The 25,394-nt window shown below is 32.9% G+C and overlaps 3 long non-coding RNA genes across 3 annotated transcripts in view; 2 read left to right on the top strand and 1 right to left on the bottom strand.

Annotated features, from left to right (window-relative positions):
• LOC143265586 (uncharacterized) overlaps window positions 1–8,047 on the top strand; it is a 61,575-nt gene extending 53,528 nt beyond the window's left edge. Inside the window, exon 2 of the long non-coding RNA XR_013040207.1 lies at window positions 7,618–8,047. This is a non-coding gene — a long non-coding RNA (uncharacterized LOC143265586). The remainder of the gene's footprint in view (window positions 1–7,617) is intronic.
• Window positions 7,652–24,231, bottom strand: LOC143265587 (uncharacterized). Its single transcript, XR_013040208.1, has 3 exons — window positions 23,905–24,231; window positions 23,710–23,848; window positions 7,652–7,790 (listed from the first exon to the last, which is right to left on the bottom strand). It is a non-coding gene; the product is annotated as an uncharacterized LOC143265587 (long non-coding RNA).
• On the top strand, window positions 9,386–11,082 carry LOC143265601 (uncharacterized). The gene is made up of 2 exons (XR_013040247.1): window positions 9,386–10,063; window positions 10,586–11,082. It is a non-coding gene; the product is annotated as an uncharacterized LOC143265601 (long non-coding RNA).
• Window positions 24,232–25,394: the final 1,163 nt, after the last annotated feature.

Below are 25,394 nucleotides of genomic sequence, written 5' to 3'. Positions count from 1 at the left end.
TAATTACGTTAACAATTGTGTGTGTAACGAGTGATTAAAGTTTTTAACATAAAAGAGGACGGCGAATGGAAAAGAAAGAGAAGCAGAAGGTCCACGCGTTCAGCAAACATGAAACACTCGTGCGTCTTCTGTCTTTTAAATTCAAAAATCAAAATTCTTTATTTTTGGGGTTTCATCAATGAAGCTTTGATTATCGTATTCGTCTCGTTTTTCTGATTAAAATGGTACCAAACACGGTATAATTAAAATCATAATTACTTGTATAGCAAGCCTTTAGAAGGAATTCGCACCTCTACCGTAAATGTTACATCCCAAACTTTTATGGCTTGTTACATAAGTAATTACGATCGTAATCATATCGTGTTTGGTGTCATTTTAATCAGAAAAACGAGACAAATACGATGGTAAAAGTTCCATTGATGAAAAACCAAAAATAAAGAATTTCAATTTTTAAATTTAAAAGACAGAACACGCACGAGTCTTTCATGTTTGCCGAACGCTCGAAACTCTATCCCTCTTTGTCTTTTGTATGGCTGTCTCTTTCTACGTTCGGCACACTACAAAGAATGTAGGACCTCTATCGTAAATGTTACAATCGAGACCGGCAAAAGTAACATTTACGGAGTGAATACTGTATTAGTAACAATAGTTTTTCGCTAATAACTCGAAAACTAAAACTTCCCGTTAATTGCGGATAAGGAAAAAGTTGTTCAGAATCGTACCCCTGATAACATATTAAAAGGACATTAAAATCGTCCAAAGTTGATTTCAAAACTTTTCAACAATTTTTCGCTATCTCGAAAACTAAAGCTTTCCGCGAAATTTGTATATGAACAAAATTGTTCAGAATCATGTCCGTGATAAGATATTAAAAGCGCAATAAAATCGAGAAAAGTTTATTTCAAAAGTTGCCGGTTTTTTTGCAATAACAATACTTTGCAATTAAAAAATGAACAATTTTTTTATAATGGTACCAATGGGGAGTCAGAACCTACCAGATGCAAAAGGTTTCGTTCCGATCGGTGCATCCAGCTAGGCGTAATCGGCGGGCACACATAGAAAATAATAATAATAATAATAATAATAATAATAATAATAATAAAAAAAAAAAATTTGTACTGATCGAATTGAGTAACCTCCTTTTTCGAAGTCGGTTAAAAAAGGAGCATCAATAAACAAAGGACTGTCTAGAGACGTGTGGGCCACGAGGGGCTGTGTGCCGTGAGAGATTATATTTTGTCGTTACGTGCCTCTATTCTATAATAGTTAATCAACAGAACAATTATTTAGTTTCCTATTTTTCCTTTTTCTTTTTGTAAATATTAAGTTTGTATAATTGAGTTTAAAAATATATAAGTAAGTTTAAGTTACCCGTGACTACACTGAGAAAGCTAGGCAAGACTAGACTCTCGCTTCACGGTGGTCTTCGGCTATTCTCGAATATTCATCTCCTAGGAATAAATATCATCGGCGTACGTAACACGGAAATATGCTAAATGTAGCAACTTTCTTTATAAAACAGAAATCGAAATTAAAATTTATCCATATTTTGTATATGCAGTTTTTCGTACAAACATAAAAACAGATATATTAACATTTATTTAGGAAAATTAATAAAAATGTTTCCATGTTGGAGGAAGAGAATTTAAAAAACTAAGAAAATTTACTAAATGTATTATAGAATTTGCAATACTACGAAATGAACAATGAGTATGTTCCGGTACAAACTATTATACGAAAATTGAAATTATCATTTAAAAATACATGCTGGATCTGTAGTGTCGTAGTTTTAAAGAAACGTTAGTTTACAGGACTAGGTATAAGAATAATGTTTTGTGAGAAGTTATAAGGACAGGAAGAAGGCCATAAAATAAAAGAAAGCATTGACAGACAAAAACAAGGCCCGATAGACGGACGGTACGTCGATGCATGAATATTTGTAAGAATGTATTAGGATTTTATATAATGTTTCTGATCGAAAAGGCAGGGTTGAAATGTTGAGAAATGTTAAGGATTTCCCTTAATCGGAATTTATTTAATAATATCTGGGAATATCGTAGAGTTGTAATGTTTCTTTCAGTAAAAGAAACTCCGTGCAAATAAATAGAATAATTGCACAACTCTGTAGACTGTTTGTGTTCAACTTTTTTAAAATCCTCTTTTTTAATATCACAATTTATTAATTTTCTTAAAGATAAAATTCAGAATTGTGCGTGAGTAAAAAGAGAATATCATTATTATTGTTAAAGACATGTGTAAAACCATAATTTGAAACCATTTTAATTTCACGTAAAGAAATTGTAATTCTACTATTGTATCGCTTAACGAAAGCAAAAAGTTAATCGGTTAATTTAGCAATGGTCTTTAAACTTACAGGTATTAAAAGAATATACATATATTTTACATATATGTATCTGTTATTCTTTCTTTAAATTTGATTTTATATTGAAAAGGATACACTTCAGAAATACCGTTTAGAATTCTAATTCCGATAAGAGGGCCTATACGAGATCAGTACATTGGCTTACTCACATGCCCATAGAAAATTTTAAACCTATTAGCAATAGTCTTTTCTCAAAATCAGCCTTTCCCTAACTTTGGTTGAAAATAGAAAGAGTAAAACAAGAGCTGGGGACAGCGAGCTGCTTTGTCGATTTAGCTAAGATTATCCATACGTAAACTCACCTTGCCACAGTCAATAACGTATTTCTTGCTAATACAGTTATGTAAAATTTTGTAATAATTCGTCGAATTGTTGATCAAGAAAACGAATTACAGTGATCAATTCACAACTACATATTGTACACTGTTTTATAGTTAAATGACAAATAATACAACATACTCATTGCATTAAATTATAAGAAGGTATTTAAACAGATAATAGTAATTTGTTATTGTAGACTATTTCGGGTTAAGAGGTAGGAAAATCAATTAGAGGCCGACAACTATTTAAAAAAAATGAATACGGAGGAGGTTTAATGTTTCCAATTCAAATTCTAATCGGAGACTCTCTCGCATCTTCTCTTACATGCTATTTTATAAACTTCTCGGGACTCCGAGAAGGGAGGAAACACGGGGTGGGGAAAGTGTGACGTCTCCCGAAATTGGAAATTCCCACTTTCCCCTGCAGCGGTCATTCGGCCCAAAATCATTGACCGGTGACCCATCCGTCCCTCGATTTACAAATTACCGTAGCAGTAATAAACCCAAGGATCGCCTCGACTTTTTAAATTACACGTACCGAAAAAAAAGAAATATTACTACGCCAACCCTAGTTTCAATGTGCCTACCAAATGTTAAACCGGACAAGTAACGGTTCCTTGGCTTTTTATTACTGCTATATCAAACCTTCAATATTATAAACTCTCTTAAAATCCAACACTATGTCTACATTATCATTATTCTATAGTTTTTATTAAAATACCTATATTTCTAAAATAGTTTCAAAGTAAAGAAAACAATGATTTAATCCACTCTCTCCAATTTTATGCGAAACATATTATTTTCGACAAAATTTGAAATATTAAAACAAAGATGTGATGATTTAACCTGTAATATCCTAATGTGATAATGATTCGAAATGGTTCTACTAAAGGCTATTATTCAATAATAAAGTGGGTAACGACCTCTCTTTAAAGCAAATATTCTGTTATTAAAGTGCAAAACTAATTAGTTGTGAAATGTTCCAGTAGTAAAACAGGTGTAGGAGGAAACAAGTTAATATCTGCTTTACAAGGGGCACTTGGAACTGAATATTAACCTTTCCCATGCTATGAACCTCTATATGGGTTCGTAGAAACTGTTCACCGCGCATTATAAATTCGTATATGAGTCTGTTGAGAACTTTCTGTTGTGTTCTAGGTTTATACACCGTGTCCTATTTTAATCGACTATCTCTAAGACTTTATAGTAAACGGTCATACTAAAAAATGTGAATATTAAATACGGTAGGTATGTAAAGTATTGCATTACACAAAATACGATTACAAAAAAATCGTATTTAACATTACATCAACTGAAAATTTTTTCGCTCATATCCAGTCACTTAATGGATGTGTGTGGTCGTTTACAGGACTTTTACGCTCCTATGTTTTATTATTAATTTGTGCTAAATTCTAACGAAGAAAAATAATTAGTTTTATAAAAATTTCAAGAAAAACAGATTTAGTTGTCATTTTAACCATTTTTTTAATTGTAATTTTAAGTATTAATCGCAAACGTGCATAAATGCAACAAGTCAGTCATTCTCTGGTAAGTTTTCTCCACTTTTACGTTTTCTGTTTACAAAAAATTGTTGACGTACATTTCTGTGCGCATGTTTGAATTATCGCGTTGAAAAATAAAATTTTATGCATCAACTTGATAATTTTGTTTTAGACGATATAGTGTTGTTTGGACATATATTCTCATATTTATTTTAGTAAAAATAAACTTAATATGGTTTTTGCCGACGTAAATTGTAGTTATAATCAACATAACACCTCCTCTACCAATTTTCTTCTCCTGTTAAATAAATCTTTCTTTTCTTAACGCATGAAAACAAGAGTAAATTCCATCAAGGCGTTTTTTAACGCAGGATGTTATTTGTTCTATTGCATTTCGGTTTTCGAAAATTTACTCGTACATTTCTGCATCTTTCATTTAAAACTTTTTTCATAAATTTTAATCGTTTTAAATAGCTTACTATTTCAATAATCTGTAATACATTTCTTAGTTTTATATTATTGAAACGCGGGACGGTTCTTTATTTAAATAAAATGAAAACTGATGCTTAGTTTCTGAGAAAAAATAACTTGGCCTGCAACGTATTTGCCCAATTGGCCCTTAGGTATAAACACGACTTGGGACCCATTGGCTCTGGAGACAGAGTAAAGACTTTTTTTATTGTAGACCCAGTGACTCTTAACACAAAGATTTATTTTTCCTCATTATTTAAAATGACAATTCAACATATATTAAGACTAAGTTTTATTACATTTTATCATAAGGTGAAGTGGGGTAAGTTCGTAAACGGGGCAAGTGAATATACAGGTTATTATATCTATAGGAAATAGGCAGTGAAATAGAATAATAATACTTAATTATGTTTTAAAAGACACTTTAATTTAACTTGTGAAACTCAGAAAGGCACGTCTTTACTCGCCAAGGAAAACCTTAAGAATAAGAAAAGTCGCAAAAGGAAAAATCCTTCACGAATCTATAGACACTATGGGTCCTATGGTGAAAAACAAACATCTGCATCCTCTTGAGTCGAACCTTCAATGTTGGTGAAAGTTTACGACACGATAATTTTTGTAGAAGGAAACACTTATTGTGTTGAATAAATCCAACAATATCGGCAACTTTTTTTTTAATAATAAATATTTTGTTTATATTTTAAACCTTGTTTTGTTTCACTATATCCCTTTTTATATTTCAACTAAGAGTACTTATTTGTTTTGAGGTGATGTACGTGAATGAATAAAATCGTGTATGTGGCGAAATACTTTATTAACACAGAAGGCGCGTTTGCTACAAAGATCAAGACTCGAATGTCTCACGAAAATACATTTTCGTCTGGGAGAGAAAACTCTCCTTTTTTGGGAAGTCCCGAGTGGAAAGAGCCGAGGGCCTCTTAGACCCGCCAAGCCAGCGCAAAACTATTTGCAACTTAATTACTCTATTGACTCGACGGGTCAAAAGGTCTCTGACAAAATCCAGACCTCGCTTTCCACTCGGAACTTTCCCTGTCGCCACAGTTTAAAAATGGATAACTGTAAAACTAAACAATATATTTTAATGCAGTAAAAAGCATTTTATAGCAAATTTGTTAATAATTTTGATCTTGCCTCATTGCACATAAAATAAAGTTTCAAAGTACTTTTAACTTCAAATTATACTCTTACCTCATTTTCGGGGAAAGTGCAACGTAGTTGACATTTTAAACAATTTCCTATCAAAATCAAAATGTACAAGGAAAATTAAGATCCTAGTTAATATTAATTAAATAGTAATAATTGTGCAAAGCCCTCGATATTGACAGCGTTAAGTATTTACATAGCAGACCGAAAATACTTACGTTTAAATACCAACTTTACAAAAACCAGTCTGCATTTATCCCACTTCACCTTGTTATGAGTGTTGCCTACGCCGCCATTTTTGAAATAGCAGATCCTTCTTACGGAATTTGCAGTTTTCTAGTATTCACAAAGATGTTTTCCTCAAGTGCTTTCCTTTATTTTACAAACAATTACATAAAGTATAGAGATCGCTTTTTAAACTTTCGTCTTTTTTCACTTTCATTTCTTGTTCACTTGTGAAGTTATTCGTATTCCGAGGAGTACGAAGATCGACTTTTTCTTAATTTTCTTATAATGATGAAGTTATAACAATTTTAATATTACGATAAACTATTGTAGAATGAAACACGTCGCAACGGTTTCATGTTACTAGACACAGTTGTTTAGAAGCGTTAAGTTTACACAAATAAGCTCTCATATGTTAGAATTTAAAAATACATGCTTAAAAAAATCAGAATATTTGCACGCTGACTGAGAATGGTGTATATTATGTGACCATACTGTTTAGACATTTATTCTTAAAAATATCTGCCAGATGTGACTTTAACTGTACAACAGTGTCATTGAAACATGCTATATTAATAAGCTACAATGTATGACAAATCTATGGATAGTGTATTTATACACAAATCTAATTCCTAGAATAAAAGGCAAGTGTGGTTATAAATGTGTGAAATATGTCATGTTTCGGATAAACATTAGTGGTCGTATGAAATCCTAGTCATGAATTTTTCATCATTAAGCGATGTTATAATCAGTATGTACTGGATTTTGCTATTTAATTGAGAAAGCAGAACGTCGAAATATTACATGACTGTATTTTTTTATATAAATACTTTTACTTTTAAATATGTACATGTATTATTTTTACAAAATAATATTATAACATTACAGTAAGATATCTGTTCTAATTTATCGGTAAAAATTATAGAACATATAATTTTTCGTTCCAATATAATAATATGACTATCTATTGTAGATCGTGAAATGAAAAGTCAGTCCATTGGAGTTTGCCGGAGTTAGTGCACGAAGAAATTCCTTTTCTTTTCCTTTGATAAAAAATATCAACTTTTTTTACAAAATAAATAGGAAAGACTACAAAGAGAAATTCTGCATATGCTGATAAAAGTAAAACAAGAAAATTCATCGGAAATGTTCATACTCCGAAAGCAAAAATTTCCTTTGGCAATATGTTTGCTTAAAAATTAGCGTGAACAATTTTTTATAATTTTTCAATTTATTAATCTGTCTTGAATTGTATTTAAGAACGAATTAGATTAGGTTAGATTATTTCAACCTATGAGATTCTGTTCGTGTATCTTATAAAGATTTATTAAAAGGAGAAAATAATGAAATATTTTAACTAAATCTGTTTTATGGAAATAAACAAAATTATAATTTTAATATTAATTTAATATTTTGTGGGATATCCCTTTTGTCTGAGGACGTGTTGCAGACGTGTTGGCATGTTTGAAATTATTTTATTTAACTAATTTTGAGTAATGCTTTTCCACGCTTTCGTCAGTCGTAATTTTTAATTCGTCTTTTGTTTTTATAGGGGTGATCTTAACATTACGATCCAATAAGTCCCATAGATTTTCAGTTTGACTTAAATCCGGTGATTGCGGTGGTGGATGGAGCACTTTCGGACAAGCATCTTCTTTATACAAAACGGCTTACAATTAGCCGGTTCCAGCCGACAATTATGTGAGAAGATGGCAAGGTGCACCCCTACACACATGGAATCAAAATGTTTGTCTATGGCCACAGGTGTGCAAGTTTGTGTTATTTTTTTGATATCCACTATCACTGATGAACAAGGTGATATCAAAGATGGCGTACTATGTTAAAAAAGAAACTTAAAATATCATAGAAATTATCGTTTTTTTTTTACCATTATACCCTAATACTTTTTTATTCAGAATATAAAAAAAGTGCACACACTATTATATCGGCAATAAAGAACAGTAAAACCTTTTCCTCTTTCATTTTGTTAAGACACTTATTATTAACGAGAAAAACGTTTAATTGTAATAACGATAACAAAAACAGTTATAACGATAATAATGATAGTTCTTGGGATATAACAATAGCTATAGCGATAATAATAACCTCTAAAGATAATAACGACAGTTCTAACGACAACAATAATAGCGATAACAATAATAACAACAGCTATAATAATAATATAATATATTAGTTATAACGAATAATAATAATAATTATAACGGTAATAATATTAGTTTTAACGATAATAATAGTAGTTATAACGATAATAATAATAGTTCTAGGGATAATAATAATAGTTGTAACGATAATAATAACAGTTATAACGACAATAGTAATAGCTGTAGCGATAGTAATTTCTGTCGAAATTCCAGACATCAAACTTTCGGAATCAATTCCAAATTATCAAACTAACACACATGACAACCGATTTGAAATTGAGGCAGGTTCGTTTGAAGGTACTCCTCACACTCAAACCATCAATGACAAAGAATAGCAGTGGCTAGATAATTATTTGAAAGACAATTCGATTTCCAATTTCGACAACTTTGTCATTCCTTGCATTGATAAACAATAAACTCACTTTATTCGCGTAGCGAGTGTGCACTGCTAGTATAATAATTATTCCTGAACTATTCTCGATTTGTGTTTCGGATCGTTATCCTGGTAAAACTTAAAACTATCGCGTATACCCATATTCGTTGCACTTTTTAATAAATGTTGCTTTAATATGTTTAAATATTTGTTCTTGTCCATAATACATTCAATAAAAACCAGCTCTCCTACTCTAGCAGTAGAAATGCTTTAGTATTTATTTGGAAACAGTTTGTAAAATTACAAAATTAGAAATATTAATGGAATTTTAACTTAATGGAAAAATTTATTATTTATAGATTATTTCCATTACAAATGTACCAATTACCTGCCTCTTAATTAGATAATAATCATTTTAAAGTATTCATAAAACATGACCATGCTGAAGTGCGATAAAGTTCTTGTAAAATTACAGTTAATTTTATTAACAAAAGTTATTTTTGAACATGTATTATTGAAAATAAGATTCTTCTCGTTCTTTAATAATTATTTATTCGTTTTGAATGTATTTTACTTTATTTCCGATTAATTAAACAGCCTTTTCCAATTAGGTTCATTTATTTTTTATGTACAAGTATTTATTAAACGTAAGAAAACTGCGTTTACAAATGAGAAAAACGATATCTGCAGTTGTTCCGATTTAATAAACACGTACACAAGATTTCTTCAAGAAAAGTAGTTAAATCTTCTAAAGTTATTATTTTGGCGGTTTGGCTAGCTAATGGAAAGGTTAGGAAAAAGAGGAGATGGAGAAAACGTTTCGCTCGAGACCTGCTAGTGGACTCATCAGTAAGGCATTCTAGCAAAATCGTGCTTTAGCAGGGATGTGTGGAAGGAGTGAACAGGAACTGTTTGTATAAATAAGAAGGCTCATTGAGTAAGTACTAGCGAGAAAGTCAAGTCTCGATCTTATGCGCCATCGAGTGGTGATGAGCGTAGGTGTCACGCTAGATAACATGTCATTCCAAATTCAAGAATAACCCCGAAAACAAAATGATTCACAAGCGATAATGCCATAACCCCGAAAACACATGATTCATAAGCGATAAGCCAATAACCCCGAAAACAACTGATTCATTCAATGTACAATATATAATCCCCGCCTTTTGACATAATAAACTACTTCTTCCCTGACTTCCAAAGCCGAAGCTCTGTCTTTCCGTTTTTCGGCAAAACTCATAGTTTTGCGACACGTATCCTGAAAATTCGTAAAAATCAAAGTTTAACTTCAGAAACCGTAGATACGGTTGTGCTGGTGTTATTTTATTTCATCCGCAGAAATACTCCCGTGACATAGGAGTGAAATCGCCACATTATTGAAGGATTTTGGAATATATAAATAATAAAATATGTCAACATTGTTACAACAAATACGTATAAGACTTACAAGGGACATCACGAAGGTATAACATGCGGATATTAATGAAATTTACATATGTGGTGGATATTCGAAAATTATTTGACACGTAGTTTTTTATATCTGCTGACATGCATGTTGGGGAGATGAAAATAGCCCTCAAAGTTCGGGGTTGAAAACACATCTTCTTTAATATCTCGAAAACTAGATGGCATAAGAGGGTGCATTTTTTTTTTTTTGTTAAATTATGTATTTTTGAGCAAAGAATTTAGTTGATTACGAAAATTTCGGAAGAAATTATTTACTTAAATAATATATTAAAAAAATTGAATTTTTTTCAATTGTTTATCCTAAATGAGTTTGATTTTTATACAGATTTGTGTACGTATAATATGGATCAAAATGGGGGATACGTGTTTTTTGAATTTTTTACAAAAGAACATATAAATAAAGCAAGATCACCGTTTGCGTTTATAAATTTAGAAGAAAAAAGTCAATCAGATTTGAGAAAATATTTTTATAGAAATTACTGTATATATTATTGATATGTTAAAATATTTATTTTCAGATTCACTGTTTGCAAAAAAGTTCTGACAGTGATAAAATCATCTGGAACATTTTAACAGAAAGTATACTAAAAATTAACTCTATTTTGAGAGAGCTGTCAACCAATACGGAAGTAGATAAGGAAAACTATTAAAAGAATTTGAAAGCACGAAAAACGCGTAGTATAGTAATAGTATTTAAATTGGACGCATGGTAACGATATTATTAAAAAGGAAAGTTTTATTAAATCTCCTACGCTTGCAGTTCAATACTTACTTAAAAAAGAACGTGCGTTAAAAATGAAGATAAGTAAAGGGTAAAAGAAGATAAAACTGCAAGACGAAAATTGTTACAAGTAAAGAAAATAAAATTGCCGAATAAAAAGAAATAATTATTGAAAAAATAACTAAAATACAAAAACAAAATAAGAACAGAAACTTAGATGCCTTATAAATACTACTATTATTATTTAGATTATTAAAAAGATTAATAGCAATTATTACTAATTTATTATTTATTTCTGATCATTTTTATTTAAATGTTAATTCATTTTATTTATTTATACGTCCATTTAGGATGATTAAAACGTTAAATATAATGTAGAATTTCAACTACTGTCATGTAAAAATTATTTTAACATTTATTTATTCAATCTATATATGTATAATATATAAACGTAATACAATTATGTAACACTCGTAAAAGCATAAAGTTTATTTTATTACATGCCCTTTAATACTTTGCATCTCGCATGAAAAGCGAAAATATGTCAGATATTCGTGTTTATAACGTAAGAATCAAATTTTCAGTTTATAAGTATTTTGTATATTTTGTTTTACATTTATAAGTGCTATATTTTTCTTGTTATATTATTTAAACAGATGCACTTTTCGCAAATCCATATAGGTGGTCAAATAAGTCATTTAAAGATACAAAATTCATCTACTTACACCGTCTTTTTACCTTTAATAGTGACCAAATTATTTATCATAATAGGTCTGATACATCTCACTCTAGAAACATCTCTTTGAACGTGTAAGATATATCTGCGGGAATTATTTTATAGCCGATTTTTTATAAAATCACTGATTAACGATGTTCTTTTATTACTTCAACATTAAATTTGGTGTTAATATTTTTTTTTATAACAGCAACTTATAAAGATTAATTCTGTCTTTTTGCTTTAAGTCAATAATCTTCTAGATATTCTCAATTTAATGGTGATATTTCAGTGGTATAAAGCAAAGAAGAAAGAACAATTTTTTGTTTCCATCATTGAATACGACAAGTTACAAAGAAATCCATATGCCTTTCTCTTGAAACTTCATTTCTGAAATTGCGTTGAATTAAAATAATTTTTTCGCATAATAATTAAAAACATATCTCTAATCGCAAAAAATACTTTTCCTATAGTGTACATGCCGAATGTTGCAATTTTAAATACAATTATCACTGTTTTGAATATATTAATCATTTTGACATTTCATCAGTGTTTAAATATAATTATGATCATCATTATTACTTATTCAAAAAGATTTTAAATAAGTTTCGAATAAAGTGTGTTTGCAATTTAACCACCATAAATACTGTATATTCCGAAAAGAAGTCTCACAATATTACATAGGGAATTTAACAGATAATTCTGAACTTTGTAAACACAATGACGTAAAACTGCCCTTTGTTTCAATATATATGTTAAACGATCGATAGTGAGTACTCCGACTCTTCCTTTAGAAATTGTAGTTGCAACTAACCTCAGCAGACTCCTCTGCGGTTGCTTCTACTGGTTGGCTTAATCGGAACAAATTACTTCATATATGTGAGTTGTGATTGAATAATCTCGTCAGCTCGCAAATGATCCAATATCTCTCGAATAGTTTAGAAAGTTACCAACTTCAGTAAAAGTTTTATAGGCAGATGCCATTGGATAAATTAGATAAACCGTTTTAACTATTGTTTTAATTTATTATTATTATTATGAAAAGATATTTACGAATTGCCGAATAATTTAGTTCGGTATCATTAATTTTGCTTAAATATCAAATTGGATACATATTAATTAAAATTTGTTCACGTGACGTGAATATTTTTAACGCCGGCAGAACTCAAGTAATATTTTGGTAGGATCATAGAATAAGATGAAAGGTGAAACGAGGAAGGACATGGACTTAGGTTCTTTAATGGAGAGTCGTCTATACTTCCGTATAAATCGATACGGCTCTTAATATCTAGCGACTCAAGTCAAACTCAATCGCCCGTCATGTCCGCACTGACTGAAAAGATCGATCGTTTTTTATGAGAAACGAAAGATAGGATATATCTCGCACCGCGACAAATCCACCAACCCCTCTTCGTTGCTTTTCTTTCTCGCCTTCCTTTCTGTTCATGTGAGCTTTTGATCCGTAAAGTCCCCATAACTCGCAGCCTGCCACTGATCTTTTCGACGTGACCATCGATATTATCCCGGATATTTGAAGAAATATACCCCATGCTCATATGTTTTATTTCTGTGAAATTGTACTACGACGCTAAAATTTTATTCACATTATATAGCAAATTTTTAACATCTATTGAATAAATATACATACAAGTAAACGCATATGTTTGGTCATGTTTGAATTTGAAAGTACTACCTACGCAGTATTCGCTTAAGATTCGTGTAAGGCTTGTTTAAATTTTAACAATTTCTGTCAATCTTTACTTTATGGGCAATAACTATGGTGATCTTAATCCTGGCACTTGTTATCAAATGCAACATAACATATGAATAATACGATTTATATTTGTATTTAATTACCATATAAATAAAAGATTTATACGACGTGTTCAATTTTACGTTAACAAACATATGATAACGATATGCTTCTTTTATAATTTCGTATAAAATATGCCTCGTTACAAAGTCTACATGATAATAATATGCTTCTATTATAAAATGCTATTTTATGGTGTGTATATGTGCTTCATAATTAATGTAGCAATTTATTAAACAAGTAAGACCAAATGTATAGAAAGAAATTCTGAACATACATAAGTTACAGAATTAAACACTTATAGCAAATTGGTTATACAGAGTATTACCCGTAACGCTACTCACGATTTTTCTCCCACTTGCAGCCACCTTACGAAAAAAAGTTTAGAATAATATTTGCAGGGTGTGAAGTGCACAATAGACATTAGTAAAGCAAATTTTGAAAACAGTTTATTCTCTTGGCAAAGTCAAGGTCATCTTGGGTTTTTTAAATAGGAACATACATTTTTTTTTATTCATTTTAGGTATAAAATGTCTAAAATAATGTAAAAGATTGTAAAAATAATGATATTTTTAATAAAACTGCTGATTGCCCCTCTTCACAGGAGGTGATTTTAAATTATATATCTAATAAACATTGCAACAAACAACAAATTCCAAAAACACGTATCCCCTATTTTTGTCTATAATTTATGTACACGGAGTTGCAAAAAATAAATCAACATTTAGTGCAAAAATTTAAACAAAAATTGTAAATTTTCAAAATATTATTTAAACAAATAAAGTTTATTGAAATTTTTTTTCGCATAAAAATTGCCTATTAAAAGACCAACAATTTACAAAGAAATGAATCCAATTATCTTCTTTAATTCCGGAGATATTCCCAAAAATATGATTTCCACCCCCAACTTCGAGGGCTATTTTCACCCCTTCAATATGAACGATTGCCGATAAAATAATATGTGTCAAATATTTTTTTGAGAACTATATCTCACATAAGTTTCATCAAAATCGGCGTGTCGGAGTTGGATATGTTCCCTTGTAAGTGTACCTAAATACGCTTTCGCAAAGTTAGACAGATTAACGATTTCATCTGATATCTAACGCGGTGTAGTCGACTACGGAAATTACGCTGATGACAGAACAATATTCTTTTATTAATTCAAAATTCTAAAATTTGTCTGAATCTAATTGAATTATTTCCTCGGAACAGTTACTCTTTTAATCTGACTCGATAACTAATTATCCATGACCCTTTTTGTCAAAACGAACACTGACAGCCAAAATCACATCGCTTAATTGGGGAACCTGTTGTTCACTGGCCACTAGAACGACCCAACGATACAGGAAAAGGGTGAACAGTATAAGTCTAACAGGATAGCAAATCAATTGATTCTAATATAAAATTGTTGTTGCATCGCCTTAGAGTGCGATGCAGCTATCTTTTCATATATTTACAAGGCAATAGACCGAGGATCTCGAACTGATCCTACAGGCAATAAGTTTATGAAGCCATTGACCATTCTTCGTTAGCAAAAAATACCTTCCCGTCGGTACCCAAATTTACTGCTTGGGACCAGCATGTTTAATTTCCTATTCCGTTATTTTCAATCATCGTTGTCAGGGTCAGAGTGCTTTTTCACCTTATTACCTGCTACGGGTTTTTCCCAAATCGCGGAATCCCTCGTGCGTCACCCCTTGGTCGCGGCTACTTCCAGGGGTGACCATTTCTTGTACGAGAGAGGTGACCATTTCTTACGAGGGCGGTCACCTCTCAAAAATCAGCTACCAATGAACGTACACATCCCCTTCCTAATTACCGATTCCGAGGTAACATCGACAGCTACTTTGGCGAAAGACGAAACACGAATATATCTTCTACAACACGTATCTAAAACACGAAAAGAACACGATAATATCTCAAACATCATATATCGAAATCACGAAAAAAACTCAGTAATACACGAACAACACATATCTAACTCTCGAACCGGACTCACTTGTATTTCGAACAGAATAAACACTTAAAAACACGAACGAATCAACTAATATCACAATAACGAACGTTATAACACGAATCTTAATCGAATCATCGCATCACGAACTATCACTTAAAACCAGGCTCAGAGCTCGTTAAATCGTGACTGGGTCAGAATAGTGTCGGGTGCTCGAATCCGCGCTGTTCACGCAACAATCGTAATTGCTGAACTGCCACCCAAAAGACACGGGCTTCAGAGACCAAGTCGCTCAAAAGGGGAGCCTGCTATTCGCTGGCTACGAAACTACCCAGAGGGAACTCCGAGAATCTGACGGCGCGTTAGCAATCCGACGAAAAATCAAATATGAGTAGCTGAGAGCTATCGTTTCGATATCTTAGCCTTTCTTGGCGCTAAGTATAGCACTCTCCTAAATGATCACTCCTAAAGGTATAGCACTCTCTCCTCTATCTTTCAGATACGAAACCGTTTGAATGGGGAGCCTGCTGTTCGCTCGCTACTAGAACGACCCACAATCAAGTATCCAAATGGCCAAGAGTGAAATGATTGAAGACAGTTTTGAAATCTGTTTATAATATAGAAAAATTTTCTATTATATACATTTTATTTTTTCTATATTATAAACAGATTTCAAAACTGTCTTCAATCATTTGATTCTTAAATTTTGAGTTATAATATTTTATAATTGTATCGTTGGTAGCTAAAAATAATAACGAATAATAACAAAATATGAATAATAATAAGTATGAAATAATAATACTAAAAAAAATTAAACATTGTAAATATAAAAAGTGGATATATATTAAGCCCCAACATTGATGCTGATTGCGCGTAGCCACGGCATTGACTTGCCGAGGAGAGCGAGCTATGGCTGCCTGGCGGCAAAACACCGCGCACGTGCTCCCGACAGATATTTTTTCAATTTTCTGGAATTGCATACAGCTACAACATTTACCCCACATAGTTTCTTCGTCAGAAATATCTATAGAATTTGATACTGTATAGCGAATTCGCGCTACATAAATAACTTTTTCTAAAAATGCAAAAATAATACATAGGAAATGCGTACAACGGCCGTTTTTTAAACTTCCATCAATATTTACACCTATTTAGAATTATGCAATATAACAACTATATATACCAATTTATTCAGGACACTCTCCTCTATCTTTTAAAATTAATTTGAATGTCCTAGCTTTTTTAGTTTCCTCGCAATATCGCATTTTCTACCCAAAACACGTGTTTTTACAAAAGCTCGTGTTTTTCAAAAACTGAGGGTGATAGACCAATTCGGTTTTCGGATTCTTGTTCAGGACGAGAAACTCTACAAGGATCACCCAATGGGTATTAGAAAACAAAATTTGTGTTGAACAGTGTAACCAGAATGAAGATTATGAAAAAGAGCGAAGTGCATAAATTAGGCACTCAAATTGACGAAATAGCTGTAGCCGCTTGTTAACGGATACTACAGGAAAAATGACACACAGTGAAAAGGTAACTTTTATTGTATGTATGAAAGTTTAGATTGCGTTAAAGTAATGATTTAATCAGTGAATTCGGTTAATCTAATCTAACAAGTTAATGTAATGGTTAGATTATATGAACAAGAAAAGTTATTGCATTCCTCTTCGCTAAAGGACGAGTACTATGTATAAAGTCATTAAAAAGTGTATGATCTGATGTTATGGGTTTTTTAAAGCAGAAACTATGCAGATAAGTAGTTTGTGACATGTGTTAATGATACCATATGGCGGTGCAAAGTGTAATTCTTAAAAATGTAGCGTGTTTGGTGCGTTCCTGTTACAGGTGCGTACTTGAGGAAAAACAAACCGGTACAAAAGTGAAGTATGTGCAGACAGAAAATGGTCGTAAATATGCTAATACTAAATTTAATAAACATTTAACAGATCAAGGTATACAGAGACAATCGCTATTTCATTGCCCTCCACAGCAAAATGGAATAGTTAAGAAAACAAATTCGACCTTGTTGGATATAAGAATTTTATCAAAGATACTCTCGTGCAGAAATCTGTGCAAGACATGTTCGTACAATATTCTATATCCCATATATGGATGCCAAATACGCGACAGATAGTACAGACCAATGATGTAATGTTACTAGTCGTATTAGCGTTTATGTGAAAAACATATGGATATAAGCTTGACGCCTGCGAGGAATGAGTCGTGTGTATTGCATAACGTGCACAGGAATGGTATGCTGTTTGCATTAAAAGTTGAAGTTGTCGGAAGAGAGTAGATTAGAAAAAGACTTGTATCAGTAACGTTTCAAATTAGCAAAATCCTTGTACTAGAACAGTGTTCTCAGACCATATTATATCAGTCAGTCAAATTAAGAACTTCGTTTTTTATTCTCAAATCATTCGAAGTTAGATGGCACAAAGTGCAACATCCTAAACTTGGGTAATCAGAATCAAAGTTTAAACAGGAGACTTCAAAATACAAGATCGCGGATTCGTGAAATATTGTTTTGGTCTTGAGATCGTGCAAATCGAGTTATATATTGTGATTGCTTAACACGTTGAGTGCGACGCCAATCTTGCTATACTTTCCGCTTAGAGATATTGACCAATAGATATATTGACGAATTTCAAAAGAAAGAAGGTAAGGTGCATAAAGTTCAAAAATACTGTGCTGAATGTTAACACAAAACACAAAAACATTCCGATGCAAATTGATGAGGAAACTCATAAAAAAATTGTTACTTATTGCGATATGTGCAAATCTCAGCCACATGTTTGATTAATCCTTCCGACAGTCCGCTACGCCAGAGTGACACCACTGAACGGGGCAGTGCGCCGGAAAGTGTGCACAATGCATATCGGTAGTCTTTAGTGTTCGCTATTACGTCTTTCAACGCTACGTTGAGAATCTCTTATATGTACACTTTTTTAAGAGCTACTTTACAAATGTCTCGTGTATGCAAGCCATCAAATATATACAGCACCGGCACAAATGTTTTAACAAGCTTCACTGAATTTTAACATCAATTTTTTAATTGCCATTAATAATTTAACACTTTACAATGCTGGTCTCATGCACGGATGTCGACCAAACGAGAAGTTCGCAAATATCAGTCTTTAGACTACACGCCGACCAAACGAAAAGTCTACTATCAGTCTGCAGGGACCTGCGCCACCTAAACGGAAGGTTCACTGTTGGTCCCTAGGGGCTGACATAGCCCTTAACGTGTTAAACGACAAGATAATGATGCGCTTCCATATTTATCAGTAACAATGAATTGAACATCATGAACATTCTGTCGAGATTAGCTATGTTGCATACTGAAACTGTATATAAAAAGACTGATATGTCATTAATAGGACACACACGTTAATGGAGAGTGGTTACTGCAAACCATTGTATTCGAGACGTTTTTAAGTGATTCGGCGATTGCTTGGAAATCAAAGAAATTGTGAAAGGAAAATAAATCTGTTAATTTTACAGAAGCTATGGAAGAGGCGATTTATTTACGAAGTTTACTATATGAGATGGGATTAGACGATTTAGACGATATAACAATTGTTATCGACAATCATGGGGCTTCACGTACAAAATACATTGATCTTCAAAACACATTGAGCTTCATCCTGTTCGTGAATCGACAAACGCTAGTAAACTTGTTCTCAAGTGTGCATCAACGGAACATATGATCATGGATATGTTGACGAAGCGATTGTTTAGTTAATATACGAAGTAATTGAACATTTTCTAGAACCTGCAAATTTTTAATTCTAATGGAAACAAAAAATCCTATCAGGGAATTATTATGTATATTTTACCGAATCAAGAATGGCGAATCATGCGGTACAAAAGTGACAGAAAAGTACCACAATTCATATTGAAATGACATTTTTCCTTTATTAGGAAAACTTCCTCTGCTAGACTGTTGTGCACAATGAATCGAACGATAGTAATTACATAATAAAAAATTTGCGGAATATGTTTATAAATACCTGCTGATGTAAATTTGCTATGGTGGACATTGTTTCGTTACTACTCCTCTTAGAGTTTCGCATAGATGAGGTTTACGACATGACGAGGGAAAGCGGTCACTTTTGAACCCTATAATTTAGTATCCGTACCATCTGTGTGCCAGCACTACAATGGTATGTACGTGACAATTTGTAGTTTTTAGCAGATTTATTTATTGCTGCACTAGTCTTTAGAGTTTTTGGCTTCAGTGACACAGGCCATGTCATAAACCTCGCAACTTAGAAGGTCAGAGGGCGATCTGGCCCTTAAAGTAACGGTTCTCGCAGACCGGGACCGACGTCACGGAATTTGGGTTTTTCCCAAATTCTCCCCGGAACGCCGTCCTCCCCCGTAGGAACTTCTGTTCCCCTTCCAGAAAAGTACCACGCTAAGGGCGCAATGGAAGGGAGAACAGAGGTGTTAACGAAAGCAGAAATTGCCAAAAAAGTTAGACATACAACAGAACAGATAGCCAACAGTTCAGATTTAACAGCATAGATAGAAAGACAATATAGATAGAGATTAGTACAGAGTTCAGTTAATATAGTACATAATTAGTTTAATACTTTTAGGAACATTTGAACACTTCGACACACTAAAACACACACACACACAACCTCCATATACAGGGTGTCCCGCAATTAGTGGAGGACCCGAAAAGGGGTGGTAGGTGGGGCGATTCTGAACAACTTTTTCCTTTGCCAAAATATTGGTTGAGGCTCCATTTTCGAGTTATTAGCAAAAAACACAGACCAATGAGAGCGCGCATAGACCGGGTGCGCGAAAGCGTGAGCAAAAGCTTCGAGTGTGACGGCCGATCGTCGTCGTGAACAAATGTATCGATACCGCGTCGGTATAATGTCGGTATAACGTCGGTATAACGTCGGTATAATAGAAAGCTGTTAGATGAAAGTTACATCGAATAATGAATAAAAAATCTGGATTATTCTTGAATTACCATTCATTCCTGAATAAGAAATAACGAAATCAGAATAAATCGAATTTATTGGATACGTTTATTCGTTATGGCAAAGAAGTAACGGATAAAATGTGGAAAATTATTTTCGTTCGATATTGTGATGATGAAAAAGAACAAATTCTAATTTTTAAAAAATTAAATAACTTTTCTATTCAACAAATAAAAATTTGAATTGAATAATTAATAAATTTAAATGTAACTCACCCATTGAACCGCAAATAATCAAGATGAAAATGCATCTTTGTCACTGGGTCGATCCACCGATCCTTACTGTTCTCATAAATAATAGAAACTCTGAAAAAACTATCAAGAAACTTCACTGTCACCTATCACTGGCATCTCTCATTATTAGTTTTCATTATCACTTTTTTCTGTCATTTTTCACTAATTTTCACTAATTTTCACTGTGAGTTCAACACATAAATACGACGAATGAAAACACATAAACGAATATTCAGAAATAATTTAAACTATATTATCTTGAAAGCAAGAAAACAGAATTTTTGATTAAAAACAACGATACATTTTATTTCAACACGTATCTTTCGACAATAAACGATGACTGTCGATCGACGCCGCAGTCGTTCAACAGATCATCGTTGCATGGCAACCGTTCGCGACGTATGCCTCGCGATCGAGAACGAAACCGCGATCCGTGGCCAGTCTAACAATGTCTTCTAATAAAATACAATATAATATCGATTCCTCAATTCGGATACTTTATAATGAGAATATAGCGTATCGTTAAACATACATATCTATGAATAATCGTTCACGCGTTTTCATTCGGTCCGTTTACCGGTCGTGCTTATGTTGTGCAATTATTAGAAAGAGACAGTGAAATAAATTGAGAGTTCATTGACCCTGCCAGGATATCAGCTGTTGATGCTCTGATCGGTGGATCTACCCGGTGACATAAATATTTTTTATTGAAGCTAGTTTTTTCATGAATCAATGGGTAAGTTTTATTTAAGTTGTTTCCGTATTTTTAAAATTATACGTACGCAGCAATTGATTTATTTCACTTCAATGAGGTACTGCATTAGATATTTTATTCCAATTTTATCCCATTTCGTAGGGAAGGTACTCATTCGTTTTGAAACGTGAATTCATTCATTTGCTTCATTAGAATAATCGACAGAATGAATTTTCGTGAATTTATTCTTTTTCCTTTTTGAAGGCTTAAAATAAATACAAGATACTTGGTCTGGGTAAACAACAACTAATTGGTTTATCTCCCATTCACGAATTACGAAGAACTTAATATTATTCTTAACTTCTTAATTCATTATTCAATTTACCTTTCACCTAATAGCTTCCTGTTATACCGACGATATACCGACGTTATACCGACGGTATCTATACGTTTGTTCACGACGACGATCGGCCGTCATATTCGAAGCTGTCGCTCACGCTTTCGCGCGCCCGGTCTATGCACGCTCTCATTGGTCAGTGTTTTTTGCTAATAACTCGAAAATGGAGCCTCAACCAATATTTTGGCAAAGGAAAAAGTTGTTCAGAATCGCCCCACCTACCACCCCTTTTCGGGTCCTACACTAATTGCGGGACACCCTGTATACACAGACTCACGTCTTTATTAAAAACTATTTTTAATACAATTCAGTGAGTGTTTCTATACGGCCCCAATCCGTAAAAACATTGGGTGGTCCTTCGATTCCATATAGATTTTAGACGGCACTTCGTGCAATACAAGGACTTGATCAAACCCTATCAACTCCCTTTAATTTTGAATTTGAATTAGAATTCTGAGAGTACACTTCACTAAACTTTGAATTTGAGGATTTGAAAAATTTCAAATTAAAAAATATGCAGATTTAAACTATGATAATAAAAGAATATGAGAATTCGAGAAATAAAGAATTTGTAAAGGATCTATTTGAATAAGGTAGTCAAATGTGCCCTTCAGCCTAATGAAACACCTAATACATCAGTTGATAACATATCAAAAAAAAATCTTGCACCAAGTTTTAACTCTCTATCTCATCCGTGGAGGTAATCGACATTTAGTAAACTTCTATATTAATTATATTAAACGGAAAAATAGACATTTCGGTTTTTGGCCTATTTTTCTATTGTAACTCTTCTTGAACTAGGCTTATTGTTAGAAGTTATCAGTGCTCGTAAGGTAAAGTTTTAGAACTAACAAATCTATAAGAATGTGGGATTCGTGTGGTGCGCGGTTAAGGAGTGAAATCCACAGATCAATACCTTTCAATAGTTAGGTTGATTAACTAAAAAGAGTTCCGAATATTGCAATTAATAATTATTGCAAAACATGAAAAAAATAAAAAAAGCAAAAAATAATGAATTCTTCGTTAATAACATCAAAATTCGTCCGCGATGAATCCTTTGACATGTTACACATGGATGTACACACAATTTACATACGAGGTGCGATCATTAAGTTCCGGAACTGGTCCCGTATATGCAGATAAAGTCACCTGTTTCAAATTTGGCTACTATTCCCTTCAAAGTAGTCCCCTTGTGCAGAAATGCACCGATCCCAGAGCCTCTGCCATTTTTGGAAAGCTTCCTAGAAGTCTTCTTCTTCTGTTGAAGCGTGTCAAGCACCTGCTGCGATTCGCGTTGTATCTCGTCCATCGTGTCAAATCGGCGACCTTTGATCTTTAATTTCATTTGGGGAAACAAAAAGCAATAACAGGGTTCCAAATCTGGTGAATACGGAGGGTGAGGAAGGGTGATTTCGCAAAGGAGAGCGTACGTATGCTACCATAAACTTGTATAACACAGGATTGAATGAAGATATCGCTTCCAAACTTCGCGTCATATGTCTCGAAGATTGTTATTCTTATGTTCTGCAAGCGCATGTCAATCGTGTGATCCATTGGTCACAGCAGACATAATCCCGGAACTTAACCCATTGACTGCCAGACATATTTACTGCGTCTTGCCCTGGGTGCCAAGGTTTTATTTTGAAGAATACATGAAATTTTACAAAATATAATTATATTAAGTTACTGATATAATATTGCAATAGCATTTACAGTAATACGTAGCATTTTTCATTCACCTTTTTAAAATATTTTTAACTGAAATGGCTATTTGTAATTAATCTAAAATTGCAGTACGCACTACGAGATATCTCGTAGCTGGCAGTTTTGATACACACGCTTACTACGAGATATCTGGTAGCTGGCAGTTTGAATACACACGTTTACTACGAGATATCTCGTAGCTGGCAGTCAATGGGTTAATGATCGCACGTCGTATTAGGATCCACTACTATCCATGAATTTTAATGCCTGCGGAAAATGATGAAACAAATTTCTCATCAATACGAAAGTTCTGCTGTATTCTAAAGTATCTGTTTGTTTTAATGGCAAGTGACTGTGTGATCGAGCCGTTGGCTATATATTATACAATATATAGCAAAGTATTCTTACCTGTTGGATAGGCCATATGCATCCCGTGAGTGTGTATCCCTTTCTTAAGGAAAGATTTGTAAAAAACCGGAGTTTCACAGACAAAAGTCAGGTGCATTCATGACGAAGACTTTTAAAAACAATCTTATTCTCACTATTCCTGAGAAAGCACAATATTAAATAAATTGTATTGCATTTATAAGCATCCACGCTTACTTTTATATCTAAATTTTGCTAGTAGCGAATTATGTTTTCTTTTCTCTTATTCCTTCTCTTTCTCTTTTGTCGAATGTTAAAAGATTCTATTAGTTTTGATGCCGTGTTTATTACGCGACCCTCCGTAAGCAAAAGACTTTGAAAATGTTGTTTAGCATGTGATTCTGAACAACTTTCTTCCATATTTACAATATTTGGTCGGCCATCATGCACGACAGAACAATTTGCAGCGGATGACAACTGACTTCAGCAGCCACAGAAACATCTAACCAAACCAATTCAATCACGTTTTTCTGTTCATACTTTTGTGGGAAGCGAAAACAGCCGTGGGTCAGTGACCGAGCGTTGGTAATAAACAAAAACGAAGCATGTGTCGCTTGTTGCAAGTCGGTAACCCCGGTCAGCTATTTATCTAAACATAACGGTTACCGACGTTGCAAGCGGAAAATTAGCGAAAAATCGAGCGGACGATCATCTCTGAATATGTACAGTGAGTCACAAAATTATTGGCACAGGGATACATTTAAAAAAAAGGCGTCAAACAAAGGGTTTGCAAAAGTATTTTTATTATTTTTTCTTTCATAACATGTTCTTTACACTCTAAGCTAACTGAATAATACAAAAGAATAACAATATTTATTGTAAACAAAAGAAAATAACAATTCATAACACAATGTGTACATTTTCGAGGTCACAAAATTATTGGCACATATTGTAAAATAATTAATTATAGTACTATTCTTAAATGAAAATTCGCTTTCTAGTATTTTGTAGGATAGCCTTTTTGCTTAATTACCTCTGCCAATCTTTTTGGCATTGATTCGATTAATTTTTTAATATAATCCATATTTATAGAATTCCATTCTGATTTTAATTTAGTTTCCAAAACATTTTTGTTAGTAATACAATGTTTTCGTACTTGGACATCAAGTTTGTTCCAAATCATCTCAATAGGATTGAGATCGGGCGATTGTGGAGGTGTTTCGATAACTCTGGGACAATTGTATAATAGCCACTCTTTTACAATGTGTGCTTTATGTTTCGGATCGTTGTCTTGATAAAACAGGAACTTATCTAAAATACCCATTTTTGAAGCACTCTGTTTTAAATTGTTTCGCAAAATGTCTAAATACATTGTTTTATTCATTGTTTCTTTAATAACATGTAAGTTCCCTACGCCATAATAACTGAAACACCCCCATACCATGACGCTACCGCCTCCATGCTTCACAGTTGGTTGCAAATTTCTAGGCTTCAATTCTTCATTTGGTTTTCTCCATACTGTTGAACGACCATCTGATCCCCAGACATTAAATTTAGATTCGTCACAAAAAATTACATTATACCAAAAGTCAGAAGTTTTCAATATGTATTTTTTGGCAAAATCTAATCGTTTTTTTCTATTAATAGCACTAACTAGTGCTTTTCGTCTGGCGATACGACCATTATAAGAGTGTCTTCTAAGTACTCTTCGTACTGTTTCATTAGAA

Source organism: Megachile rotundata, chromosome 13 (genome assembly GCF_050947335.1).
Source record: "Megachile rotundata isolate GNS110a chromosome 13, iyMegRotu1, whole genome shotgun sequence".
Taxonomy (NCBI): Eukaryota; Metazoa; Arthropoda; class Insecta; order Hymenoptera; family Megachilidae; genus Megachile; species Megachile rotundata.
The sequence above is the reverse complement of the archived record's forward strand: the minus strand, read 5'-3'. Positions and strand labels throughout refer to the sequence as shown.